Raw genomic sequence first — 695 nt, 5'->3', positions numbered from 1 at the left:
GTGCTTTTGAAAGGAGAATTGCCAGAGCGAAGCAAATGGTTGTCAGATTTATTTTGAGGCCACCGGTATCTATTTTCTTGGCTTTAAACACTTTACAGCTTTCTTGAAGAGCATTAGCTCATGACATTAGTCTGAATAGATACGGAAATGCCTGCGCATTTCTACTAATCTTACTTTCGATTATTTCGAAGACATTTTCTTTATATGCATCTTGTAAACAGGTCATTTTGCAAAATGAGTAATTTCCTTTCAAGATAAATTCTTGTTTATTAATTTAATATTGTAACAATACAAATAACACCATTGTTACGTTTAATTGTGATGTAGTTACTTTCCAGTTACTTGCAAACTGTAGACTAACCGTAAATCGCAGTAAAAGCTAACCGTTTTAAAATGGTGCTCAGACTTAAATGCTGCTTCTCAGCGATATTTGAAATGGGTGCTTTATGGACTTAAACACTGTTTATCAGCGCAATTTGTAGGCAGCCTGCAGTTGTCATACACCTCCTGAAATGTTAACTGTTTCAAATAAGTGTGTAAACCTAACTGAGAGCTTAAATCTAATCACTAAACTGAGAATTTAACCCTTAACACTAAAATTACTGCTCACACGAAGAAATAATTATTATTGTCTTTGATAGCATCTAAGACAAAAAATCCTTTAATAAGTTAATAATAATCTTAAAATGATTTCT

Source organism: Montipora foliosa, chromosome 5 (genome assembly GCF_036669935.1).
Source record: "Montipora foliosa isolate CH-2021 chromosome 5, ASM3666993v2, whole genome shotgun sequence".
Lineage (NCBI taxonomy): Eukaryota > Metazoa > Cnidaria > Anthozoa > Scleractinia > Acroporidae > Montipora > Montipora foliosa.
The sequence above is the reverse complement of the archived record's forward strand: the minus strand, read 5'-3'. Positions refer to the sequence as shown.